Consider the following 11,447-nt stretch of genomic DNA (forward strand, 5'->3'; position numbering starts at 1 on the left):
TAGATTTTTGATATTTTTTAAAAAATTCTATAGTTTATTTTTTAACCAGGAGGAGTAAACTTAAAAGGCAGATTCACGCCTAAGAAAGTCACTAGAATAATAACCAAATACATCTTCTTTTTTGGTTGATCATGTCGGCCCTCAACGGTAATCCATAAATATTATATTATATTAATACGTCGCTAAAGAGTTCTAAAAACGACTGCTTTTTATATAAAAGCAGGCTAACAATCATTAAAGGAATAACACAGTTAACACAAAAAATCGCCGGTATAACTTAACTAACCTATGAAATTCCACTAGTGTCAAAATTTGATAAATGTCATAAAGGCCGCGTCTCACCATCAAATAATTTGAGCAAACTCCGGAAGTACGTCAAAGTGACGTCACAATTGCAGTTTTTTTGAAATTCTAAAAATCTGTGCTCTCACTATCAGTCTAGTTTGATCAAATTTTTTGTATTGAGCTGTCTAACTTGTTTGTACTTTATTTAAAATTAAAATTTTTCATTATTATCCACAATGAACACTCAGGATGTGGCGTCACTAACTGTCACTTTCAGTTTGCTCAAACCAGTTTGATCAAATTATTTGATGGTGGGACGCGGCCTTTAGTGTCAAAATTTTATAAGAGTGGAGTAAACTTGCCTGCAGTTGGACCAATTACAAACAAGCATTACAGCGCGGTAAATTTGAATCACTCCTTTTGGTTAAAAACAAACCATAGTAGGCAATATGTTTTAGTAGATTTTTGGTATATTTTAACAGAATTTGATCCATTTTTTTCGAATCATGAGGAAACTATAATAAGTATTTTTGAAAAATTTAAACGCAGAATGAAAGACTGCATTATTTAGAAAAACCAAAACGTTTCTTTTGAACGAGATATTTGGAATTAAAAGTCACACTAATTTTTTTCTTTTTTTCACCCCTGTAACTTATTAAAATAAACATTATAGAAGTTTTCAGGGACTTTCGGTCCTCGGTAATAACGTAATCTTTCTTTGTGCGTTTAAATTTTTCAAAAATACTTATTAGTTTTCTAACGATTCGCAAAAAATGAAAACATTTAAAATACATTGAACATTTTAACAGACGATTTGCGCCTATCCCCTTAAGTTAGCTGTTGTTTTTATTATAAAAAATCCCAAATATATCCCAAAAATCCTTATGTATATTTTAGTTTTTGATTTAGTAGATTTTAGCTAAAAAAATGGTAATTACCAGTTGGTGGTTTGGAATAATTAGGTTTCCAATTTTGTGGAATTCCTCTTGGGACATTGAGGACGGATGTGCATATCACTGTATTACTGTATATTTACATGGCCTAAAAAGAATCTACTGATTTTGTGAAAACAAAACTACTGAAAGAGTAAAAACTGACCTGGCAACCCTGTCTACGAAAGCTGATACAAAGATTTTATCAAATCTCAAATCTACAGATAAAACAATGGAATGGAAACCAGCTATTAAAAAAACAAATAAACAGGTTGTTAAATAAATCGAAAATTTCCATCAAAATAAAATATATAATAATAAGAAAAAAATAAGGTTATAAAGTAAATTCTTTTTCTCCTCTGGAAATTGCCGCAAACGTATCACACCTCTAGAACAACACAGGGTCGTGACGTGACAGACAACTCTAACTCTACTCAACTACAGAGTAAATTAGTTTAGCATTATAACATTTATTTTTAAGTCGTTGCGATTGTTGAAAAAACTGAACTGTGATATGTAGTTGTCACAATGGTAATAAATTAGTTGCCCGTATAACTTAAGGTTGTAACATCGTAATGTCAATCGGGGTAGGGGACGTTATTTAGACGGCCAAAAGTCATTTTTAAAAAGTCGAAATAACGGTAAGCTATCAACCGTTCCGGTGAGCCAACAGTTGCAGCTACGATATATCATCCCCTCCACTCACGACCGAAGCGCAGGAGTTGGCCTGCGGTCATTCGAATTCGACAGTGAACGAGTGTGTATATAGGCGCAGTCTCTCTTATCGATTGTCGCATGCGTTTGACGCAAGCAACAGTCGCAAGCAATGGCACCTATGTACGCCGTTGCTCCCGCCTGGCGGCGCTAGTGTAGTTGGAGGTCAAAATTTTGACTATTCGCGAAGTGTATATATGGTGTTTTTGATTACGATTTAATAAATAATAAATTATTGCCGAAATATACGGATCTTGGAGAATGTTTGTGCGTTGAAAAACAAATTGAGAAGGGATGCGAGAGTTACTGGAAAAAGGAAACACTTATCGAATGATAAACTATATTATTCATCGTCTCAATGTTTTATTTCTATAGCTCAGAGGGTATTTATCTGGTATTGATTAACTCCCCACACGAGTCTGACAACTGTGTATAATATGATATGTGCGATCTGCCTTACTTTTTTTTATCAATTTAAAATTCACAATTAAGTGCGCTCAGCATTAATTTTTGTGTTTATCTTATTTAAAAATGTAATATTTTTAAAATATGGCTGCCATGACAGTTGCGCATTTGGTGTAAATTTGGTTTAAGCATGGGGTGAGCGCAGTTGATTCTGCAATGTTGTCTTATTTAAAAAAAATTATAACTCCTTATGGAAATATAGAATGAGTTAATTTAATTAAGTATAATTATTTAGGTGTTTGTCTACGTGAAAGGCGACCTTAAATTTAAGGTGAAATTAGAAAAAATGAGGGTTAGGTTTGATCAGGTTATGTTTTAGTCACTAAAGAATATTTGAATGGTACTAGGTCACTTTAATTTTCAGTTATTAACTTATTTATATTATTTTCGATTAGGTTAGCTTTGCTCAGGTTATGTTTTAGTCATTTTAAAGAATATTTTAAAGATAATATATCACTAAAATGTTCAGTTATTAACTTTTTTATATTATTTTCGATGGCGCTAGGTTAGGTTTGGCCAGGTTATGTTTTAGTCACTAAAAAATATTGAGAACTTGAGAAATATTTAAAATTAGTATTTCAAAATTTTCTATATTATTACTTCATATATAAATTTTTTTACATGTTCACTCCATAAAAAGTGATTGTAGATGTGGCAACAGTGTGAATGTATATAAAATTGCATATCTTAATCCGTGCGTTTATAATAAATTTTGATCTGAATTTTATAGTGCTATATTCTATTTTTTACAGTCGAATCTGGGGGCAATACTTAAAATCTGTTTCAACAAAATGTTTATTGCAGATACGTGCATTTATTCTCGGCACATATTTATCCCTTCTTATTGCTACAATCCACTTTTTTCTCATCAGAATATCTTTGGGAAACTCGTGTCCTGATGTTCTCGATGAGCACAAATGCACAGCACAACATTGAGGGATTTTATTTTCTTAAGTTTAATTCACACAGCGAAACAAATATGCAATATTTACTTGGAAATAGATTGATTTGAAGTATTGATGTAAGTTGACATGACCTCCAACTACACGAGCGCCACCTACGTTGAGCTTTCCAGATTAGCTGCCATTGGTCGCGTTCACCAGAATAATCCGAGTGCAATCCGATTAATTTGCGCTGAAACGCTGACAGTTTTTTTACTAGTGAACGACTGACGTTTGACATTCGATTGAGAGTGTTCTGTGTTCCATTTGTTTATGTTGTTATTCTTTGTTTATATAATTTATAACCTAAACCTAGACAGTTTTGTTTTTATTTTAAATAAAACTGAAACTGTCTAAACTAAAATGGATAATATTCTTGAAGAACTTTTGTTTGGGGACGAAATTAGCAAATGCCGTTATACATTTAGCAGATGTACCTACCTCAAATTATTCCAGAAGGATGAGATGAAATTAAATATATATAAACCATAATTCAATATCCAATTTAGAGAACATTTTCATATGTCCAGAACTACTTTCCAGGTAAAATTGTATAACAAATTAATAACATCATGTATATTATATTGTTATATTTCCAGGAACTATTTAATTGTATTGGTCATATCCACCAATTTGAAAACAGAATAATTCTATTGGAAAAAATTAATGTTTATGATGTGGATGCTAAGTAAACCAGAGAATTTGTTGCTGGGGATACGTTTGGTTTGCCAAAGAGCTCTGGACATAAGATTTTCACCCAAATAATATAGAATTACAAAAAATTGGAAATAACTAATCTTGAATATCAATGTGTATATTGAGTTTAATTTTATTGTAAATATTCTATAATATAATTTTATTGTAAATATTGTATTAACACATTTGTGGACACATCTTCATATGCAGACAGTAATTTCCCTTTGTAAGTACATGCATATTAGTCGTATCTGCGAATGGGTTAATTGTAAATCGTAATCAATAAAAATTTTTTGTGAATCAATAAAAAACTGGTTTGTTTGAAAATAAATGTAGTACAAATGTGGTCATAATATTTATTTTCATGCTTAGATAAAAACTAAATGTATTGTATATATAACACAACCTTTCATATATCTTCCTCCTCCATTGTTAAGCAGAATTTGTTAACAAGAATTGTCCCTCCATTCTTTTTTTAATAAGAGGAATTTCTTCCTTAGCGTTCCTAGTATTTGGTTGTGGCTCTAAAATTGCATTTGTTTCACTGAGAGCATCTAAAAGGTCTCTCAATCCTTATTTCGTTGGACATAGCCATACTCGTAGAAATAATTCTATCTGTATTGATGGTATTATCAGAGAACAACGAACACATGGTGGTCTTCAGAGTGCTCCCAACCAACAGTACCTTATGCTGCTGCGTTTTCTTTTACTGTTTTAACCCTTATCCGGGCAAGTGGGGCTCAATAGGCCCGAAATGCCATGTCTTTTATATGGAAGTAAAATGTCTTGCCCGGATAAGTATTAAAGTGAGCTTTCTCGTTTCAGAATTTTTTATCGAATACAGCTTCAAGATAACGTAACCATGCAAAATAATTATTTTTTCCCTTTATAGGATGCCAGCAACAACTTTGTAATGTAAGATTGCTTGGAAATGTGCTTCTGTATGAGCATCATAAAGGGATGTCTACTGCATTCCCAGTTTATCTCAAGAGTTAGTTGGTTGTGATCAAAGAATCGTATTAAAAAATAGATTATATCTCCCTCTAGTTCTTTTTTCATAGTACTTATATTAAATTTGGATTATGCCTAATTCCATGAAATGACAACAAATAATATGATTGTAAATAGTTTTGAAAAAGCTGTTTAAACTGTATAATTAAATTTTTTTTAAAACATCTACTTTTAAAAATTTCGTACCTAGGCCTGGATCCTGCATACCAAAAAAAAGTTGATTAATAGCAAGCTCAAATTTGTTAATAGCTTAACGGTGTCTAGTTGGACACTCTTTGATGTATAGAAACACTGGAACAGGGGAAGCCTTAATTGTGGAACGTGCCATCCTGACAAGTTTATGATTGTGAAAACTAGCAGGTTGTTTTTAAGTTTATTCAATAGCAAACTTTGTATATTATAATATATGAAAAAATTTTTGTCCGAAAAATATGTTGGGCAGTTGGCTGAAAGACTTTGGTCGATGGCCTTTTGGTACATTGTATCAATAAAGTATGTCTCTCTCTATGTTGGGCATTTTAATAATTCCGACACGTAGAACATGTCAGAGGATAGGAATTATATTGGTGATAAATAGCAGTCTAATTTTGCATGCTAATGAAAGAGTAGGAAATCAATTGGAAGTTCTGTCCGACACAACACATGAGACGTTTTTGTAGTCTGACGTTCGAAACCTGTAACCTGTTCAACAATTAAAACTTCCCGTTCCAGTGTTTGTTTTAAATTAAAACATCAAAGTTTGTCCGACTAGACACTGTTAAGCTAATAACAAATTTTCAGCTTGCTATTAATAAACTTTCTTTTGGTATGCAGGATCCAGGCCTATTAACTATTTAACTCGAGCAGATTCCATTTTACCAGCGAATATAAATCTCATTCAAAATTCGGCATATCTAGATACTTAACTTAATGAAATCTTACCAGAATAATAAACGTTTACTACAAGAACAAGAAAATTTTGATAATAAATTAAAGATTCGGTCAGCTGTAGAAAGGTTTGAACTAATAAAATGCAAATTTAGAGGATTAAAATTTGATACAGAAAATATTCGATTAACGAACATTGTGTTTCACACAATTTTATAATATAGAAGGCAATAATGTTCTGGATAAATGCAATATTGAGTAGGTATGCTAAATAAAGAAATTAATAACATAACGGTGGGTGAAGAAGAATAAAAAATTGGAAATATTATTAAAAATAACTAATATGGAGTATTATTGTATAGGTACCTACCTACCTATATTAAATTTAATTTTATTGTAGGTAAATATTAATTACAAATAGTTGGTATGCAATCAATACCAATTTTTATAAGATTTGTGAATCAATCAAAAACTGGATTGTTGGAAAATAAATGAGGTAGGTACCTACTATACAGATATTGTGTTAATATTTCTAGTAACTATATAAATAAAAAAACACAAATATTTCTAACTTAATTTAGATAATAACTATATATAGGATACATATTAATAATACTAAAATAAGAACTACAAATATTTACAATAAATTACATACAATAATTATTGTATTTATATTCAATTTTAATTAAATTATCCATTTTACTTTGAACTTAATTTTAAAGTTGGCGGGATTCAGCTATCACAGCACAATAACAAATTTAAGGCTGAATAAAATGGCGAGCGCTTCCAATCCGATTAATTCAGCGCACCGTTCACTAGTAAAAGAGCTTCCAATCCGATTGCAATCCGATTCCAAGCTCTCTGTTTGATGAACGCAACCATTAACGCAGTGGTTGGGGTGAGGAGACGTTAATTTGTCCAATTCGTTCCTCTATTTGCGCATGTGCAAGCAATGTCATATAAAGGAATCTTTTATTTTGACAATTGACATTAAATAGTTTTGTAAATTTGTAAAAAATTATAAAAATAACTTTTAAAATGTGCTGAAATTCTGTATAAAATCTGCTGTTACCTGTAATGTAGATAAAAAGTAAAATAAGATCATGGAAAAAAGTAAAACGTTGACTTTAATTAGTATTTTGTCATTTAAAGAACAGAACAACATAGAACATAACCGATAATAATCATCCTGCAATATAGAAGTACATTTAGAAATAAATACTCTATTTTAGGAGTTGTTAAATACTTGTGCATATTATGGGTATATAAAATGGGGAATTTATGGACAATGTATTGCTATCCAGTTCTCAACTGCAGCAGTTGAAGTGCTTCCATTATAAATATTGCTTGTTATTGAAAGATTTGGTATTTTGAAGAGATTTTTCATATTGATATGTGAAATGAGATGCAATGCAAGAAATCTTTTGTTCAAAGAATATCAGCTTTACAATTGCAGTTGTTTAGAGAAAACATTGAAATACTTTCAACTGAACCTGCGGTTATTTAATCGAACAAGCTGTGGCAGTACATTTTTAACCAGGAGAAAATCTAGTGCAAATATATGTGTGTGTGTTTGTTTGTTTTAAAATGTTGCCATTTAAGGCAAATACAGTAAAAATTCCGTTAACCGAAATGTCTTGACAGTTTAAATAATTTTGTCAATAAAAAGTAAATTAAACAGCAATAAAATTAAGGAAATTGAACATGTTTAGACTGTTTTTTAAGGAAATCTTCTATTTTCTTTTGTGTTTCCCTTTGACAACGATGTTTTGTAGCTCTATCTCTCCAATACTATGTAATTTGATAAAAGAAGAATACAAAAAACAATGTTATTTTTAACCGAAATTCTTGTTATCCGAAACAGCCTCCCCCTGAATTATTTCGATTAACGGAGGTTTTACTGTAAATGGCTAATGTTGATAATATATTATTTTTCTTGGATTGCAGTTTGTTAATAAATTTATAAATATGTACATACATGATATTGGTGTTTGATTTGAAATGATTTTAAGTATCATTTAAAGTATGTTATATCACATTCCGTTAAAAGAACTTCCACAACTAGCAAAAATGTATGATAAACAAATTGTTTTAAAGGATAAAAATAATAATAAAGGAATTAGCTGTATGGTGGGTTTTTTATAGTACATTTAAATAAACAAATGCTGACGGCATGCAAATGAAAGTGTAATTAATACTTTTGGTTCAAAACTTTATAGATTGTAATACATAATGGATTAGAATTTAAAAAATAAATACTTAAACCTTTGTTTTATTGTATTAACCTCTTTATATTGTTAATATCATTTGGATTGCATATCAACCAAAGGATAACATGGAACAAATACCTCCAAATGAAATGCAGGCAGTTGGATCTCAAGTTCAGACAAATGTACTGGTTCCTTGGTAGGACATCCAAATTGTCATTAAATAACAAATTACAACTATACAAAGCCGTGTTGGTCACAACTTTGATTTTATATTATGTTTTTGTTCCTTAGTACCCATTGTTTACTGCTATTTGTTGAATGATGTACAATTCTATCTTGAAGTTATTTATGGCATGGGTATTTCTGTCAGTGTATGTAACATATTATGTAGACTGCCAATAGGATTTTTCAGCCCTTCTCATTTGTTTAGAACTTCTGTTCTATGAGAATGAGAAGTGTTGAAAAGTCCTATTTATGTTGTGTTAGGATGGGATGATGAAATGTGTCAGTATTTTGTATTAGATAAAAAAAATAGCAAGTTGCCCGAATCATCATTGTAAATCAAAAACAGGTCTTTTGAGATATTAGACTTTGGCATCCATTTATCCAACGTTGTAATAGGCATCAGGAAAAGAACAAAAAGAAGAGAACAATACGTTGGGCAACTTGCTACTTTTTTTATCTAATACAAAATACTGACACAATTCATCATCCCATCCTAACTATTAGGGTAGCTATTGGAGCCACCTCAGAAAATTTTACTTTTGTTTAATATTGGTATGTAAATTTTTTCTTTATACGGTCCACGTTGCCTTTAAAACTTTAGAAATGGACGGTATGCTTCTGTTGGAGTGATTTAGTGTTAAATAATAAAGTTTTTATTTCTACTATTTTCCTTGGTGAGATGTACCACTAGTGTAATGAACGTGCAATGTTTACTAAATTCCCAAAAAATTGTATAAGACTGTCAGAATATCACTGGAGAGCAATGGAAACTCTCAGAGTTTATTATAACTGTAAACACCAAGAATACAAAATAAGAGGCACACGAGTTGCAAGCTAGCTGGGCAGCACTGATAAACAAAGGCATCTGAGTCACGCATTACCACTATTGTCGGACTATTATTTATTGCATTCATTAAGTGCAACAAGACAGTCAAATGGAAACAAACGCATTAATATATTATACACTTCAATGATATACCCTTTCTCTAAAACATTGAATTTTACTACGTGGCTCTAATAATTTGATCACCCACTGTATGTTACATAGACTGACGGAAATATCCATATCATAAATAACTTCGAGATATAATTATAGAATTGCACGCATCATGCAACAAATATATATATGTAGCAGTAAACAATGGGTACAAGGAACAAACAATTAACAGAATCGAAAATCAAAAACTGCATAAAAAAGCCTTGAAATTAGTCTTCCCATTATCATAGAAAAACCCAGTACCTATCTTCTTCCCTATCACAGGTAAGATATCAACAAATATGTAGCCAAACACATAAAAAGAAAGGAATAACGCCAGCTTTCAGAACTAACAACTTACAAATATTTTAAATAAATCTTGTGGGAAGATTGAAAACAAGTTTTGTTTATTGTTAGACATGAATTTCCAACCATCGAATCCGTTAATTCTTTTCATTACACTTTAAGCACACTACACTCTAAAATAAATTTGTAGTAAAGTGTACAATCTGATAAAATAATACCGTCTTTTCCGTTGGCATCGGTCCATTTTAATTCGTATCTACTTATCCAATATATTTGAAAATATCATTTAACCTAACCTATTTTTTATAGTTTAGACTTGCCTTATCTTTATATAAATAGTTATAAATAATTATAGATAAATAATTTAATTGAAATCTACACTAACATTTGTTTAAAAGCACATTTAGATATTATGAATACTTTGTTAAAGAAAGAATAATCTATAATAATGTTAAAATATACTACTAGTTAAAGAAAGAATAATCTTTTTTTAGCCGTAATAGGTCCACCAAGGTTGCCAGGTCAAAAAACTAAAAATCACCAGACAATTGCTTCAAAAGTTGCCAGATTTTGTTAAAAATCACCAGATTGTTATGAGTATGCGCAGTAACGAAAAATGTGTTACTGCGCATACGCGTAACCATTCGAGAACGGTAATGTGAAGGGTTGGAACAAACCTAATAAAACAATTAGAATACCAATGAAACGATTTTTTTTGTAAAATATAATGCAAAATGTAGGTGTTCAATAGTGTTCATTTTTATGAAAGGTATGTACTGATAATTCCGACAATATAGATTATTCAAATCTTAACGTTTTATGTCTTAAACTTGGCCTTACAGACGACCCTCGTCGATCAGGGTGTTATACAAAATTCTTTTGTTGGAAACCTTGTAATTTTTGATCATGCTAATAAATTTTTAATACAAATTAAAATTGAAAAAATAGTTCCAATAACCTTTGAGATTTTAGATGATCAAACCAACACAAAACGTGACAAAACTACAAAATATGAAGAACAGTAATCACTTAAAACTCTACAGCTGACACAAGAAATATAAAACTGATACATTGAAAAATGATATGTTGATATTAACTGAACTGGTTTGTTTATAAAACCAAGACATAAATTATTGGAAGTGCATGACACGTGCAAGAGTAGCCTAAACTTCGGGAGATCCCCGGTTGAACATCACAGAGGCGGATCATTTTATATTACAAATAAGACTTTTTGTATGATATGAATATTAGGCAATTCTTAATAACGAATAACAAACATATATTCGTACTTTTTAAATAAAAAAATATAATATAGATAAGGTAAAAAAATCACCAGATATTAAGCTTTTTAAAAAAGTTTTCACCATATCACCAAATGGGTTAGAAAATCACCAAATCTGGTGATTTTTCACCAGACCTGGCAACCTTGAGGTCCACTGCCATAGCCACCTTAGTAAAGGTGGCTATGCCACTGCCATAGCCACCTTTACTTAACAAGCCATGAAGAGAAAAAGGCAACATCGCAATTGATGACGTACGTAGTCCGACTTTCGGACTACCGCTTTTGAAAACACAATTTTAAAGTAGTAATTCTGGTAAAATTTATAGTATTTTTTGAGTCGAACAAGAAAATATTATTAATTAGAAGTTTGTACAAAATAAAATTAAAAGTACTTCCTTGTAAGTAACGTTTATTATACAAAAAAAAACAATAACAAGAATATACATGGGATTAATTTTTTTCAAATCCTAAGAAAACTAATGAGTATTTTTCAAAAATTTAAACGCAGAATGAAAGATTACGTTAGGACCGAGGGCC

The 11,447-nt window shown here is 30.7% G+C and overlaps 1 long non-coding RNA gene across 1 annotated transcript; it reads left to right on the forward strand.

Annotated features, from left to right (window-relative positions):
• The first annotated feature begins 1,052 nt into the window (after nt 1-1,052).
• On the forward strand, nt 1,053-4,379 carry LOC126882345 (uncharacterized). The gene is made up of 2 exons (XR_007697283.1): nt 1,053-3,880; nt 3,937-4,379. It is a non-coding gene; the product is annotated as an uncharacterized LOC126882345 (long non-coding RNA).
• Nucleotides 4,380-11,447: the final 7,068 nt, after the last annotated feature.

Source organism: Diabrotica virgifera, chromosome 3, assembly GCF_917563875.1.
Source record: "Diabrotica virgifera virgifera chromosome 3, PGI_DIABVI_V3a".
NCBI classification, from domain to species: domain Eukaryota; kingdom Metazoa; phylum Arthropoda; class Insecta; order Coleoptera; family Chrysomelidae; genus Diabrotica; species Diabrotica virgifera.